The 2181-nt window shown below is 44.2% G+C and overlaps 1 non-coding gene across 1 annotated transcript; it reads left to right on the forward strand.

The window, feature by feature from the left end:
* Positions 1-743: 743 nt before the first annotated feature.
* Positions 744-826, forward strand: trnas-uga (transfer RNA serine (anticodon UGA)). The gene has a single exon. It is a non-coding gene; the product is annotated as a tRNA-Ser (tRNA).
* The last annotated feature ends 1355 nt before the right edge of the window (positions 827-2181 follow it).

The following is a 2181-nucleotide window of genomic DNA, read 5'->3' on the forward strand; positions in this document are numbered from 1 at the left end:
AACCAGTGACAGCGCGGATACATAATTATCTGAGGGATATAAAACAGAGAATAGCGAGAAGAAAAGAGGACTGATTTCCAGGGTGATGGGGAAAAGCTGGATTGTGGGATTAAACTGACTGATCTTCCAAAGAGCTGGCACAGGCTCAGCGGGTCGAGAGGCTTCCTTCTGTGCTGTAAAATTCACTCATTCCATCATGTAAATTTTCACATCAAATGGGAGATGTAATTAGAACATTAGAACATTAGAACATTACAGCACAGTACAGGCCCTTCGGCCCTCGATGTTGCGCTGACCTGTGAAACCATCTGACCTACACTATTCCATTTTCATCCATATGACTATCCAATGACCACTTAAATGCCCTTAAAGTTGATGAGTCTACTACTGTTGCAGGCAGGGCGTTCCATGCCCCTACTACTCTCTGAGTAAAGATACTACCTCTGACATCTGTCCTATATCTATCACCCCTCAACTTAAAGCAATGTCCCCTCGTGTTTGCCATCACCATCCGAGGAAAAAGACTCTCACTATCCACCCTATCTAACCCTCTGAATATCTTATATGTCTCTATTAAGTCACCTCTCCTCCTCCTTCTCTCCAACGAAAACAACCTCAAGTAATGTAATGTAATGTAATGCAATTCAAGGCTCAAAGACAATGATTCCCAGAATATGTGCAGTCGAAGGCAATTGTATAAAGCATTGTACCGATAATTAAATACAAAGGCACATTCTTATTGTGCTGTGATGGCTGAGTGGTTAAGGTTTTGGACTTGAAATCCAATGGGGGTTTCCCCGCGCAGGTTCGAACTTTGCTCACAGCGAAGTTGGTGTCATTTTCCTCGAGTCGGCTGCTCCATTTGCTGATTAGAAATGTTCAAATGTGTGAACAAAGAAAATTACAGCACAGGAACAGGCCCTTCGGCCCTCCAAGCCTTCGCCGATCCAAATCCTCTATCTAAACATGCCGCCTATTTTCTAAGGGTCTGTATCTCTTTACTTCCTGCCCATTCATGTATCTGTCTAGATACATCTGAAAAGACGCTATCGTGCCCGCGTCTACCACCTCCACTGGCAATGCATTCCATGCACCCACCACCCTCTGCGTAAAGAAATTTCCACGCATATGCCCCCTAAACCTTTCCCCTTTCACTTTGAACTCGTGTCCCCTTGTAATTGAATCCCCCACACTGGGAAAAAGCTTCTTGCCATCCACTCTGTCTATACCTCTCATGATTTTGTACACTTCAAACAGATATTGTGAAGCTGAACAAAAGGTAAGAAATAAACACAAAAATCAGCCTGTTTTTACAACATTTGCCACTACCAAATGCATCTTCCCCTCCCTTCCCCTGTCAGCATTCCGAAGGGATCATGCCCTCCACGACACCCTGCTCCACTCCTCCATTACCCCTACCACCTGGTCCCCATCCCATGGGACCTTCCCCTGCAATCGCAGGAGGTGTAATACCTGCCCATTTACCTCCTCTCTCCTCACTATCCCAGGCCCGAAACACTCCTTTCAGGTGAAGCAGTGATTTACTTTTACATCTTTCAATGTAGTATACTGTATTCGCTGCTCGCAATGTGGTCTCCTCTACATTGGGGAGACCAAACGCAGACTGGGTGACTGGTTTGCTGAACACCCTCCCTCAGTCTGCAAGCAGGACCCTGAGTTTCCAGTTGCTTACCATTTCAACACACACCCCCTGTTCTCATGCTCACATCTCTGTCCTGGGATTGCTGCAATGTTCCAATGAACATCATCTCATTTACCAATTAGGCACACCACAGCCTGCCGGACTGAACATTGAGTTCAATCATTTCAGAGCATCAGTGGCCCCCCATTTTACTTTTAGTTTCAGTTCTTTTTTCTTTTTTACAATTTTTTTCAATGTTTATTTCATTTCATCTTAGTTTGTTCAGTTTGCTTACCCACTTTTTTTTCATGTTTGTACTTGCTGCTGTTCACCTTTCAGTCCGTTAACAACCTATTTGTTCTAATGCTTTGTCTTTCAACACACCATTAACATATTGTTTGCCTTTGCTCCATGATCTTTTGGTCAGCTTTGTGGCCTTGTCCAATCTACACCTTCTCCTTTATTATCTCTTGCCCCACCCCCGCCTCACTTGCTTATAATCTTTGACATTTCTAATATTTGCTAGTTCCGAAGAAGGG

This window comes from Heterodontus francisci, unplaced genomic scaffold, assembly GCF_036365525.1.
Source record: "Heterodontus francisci isolate sHetFra1 unplaced genomic scaffold, sHetFra1.hap1 HAP1_SCAFFOLD_526, whole genome shotgun sequence".
In the NCBI taxonomy this organism is placed as follows: domain Eukaryota; kingdom Metazoa; phylum Chordata; class Chondrichthyes; order Heterodontiformes; family Heterodontidae; genus Heterodontus; species Heterodontus francisci.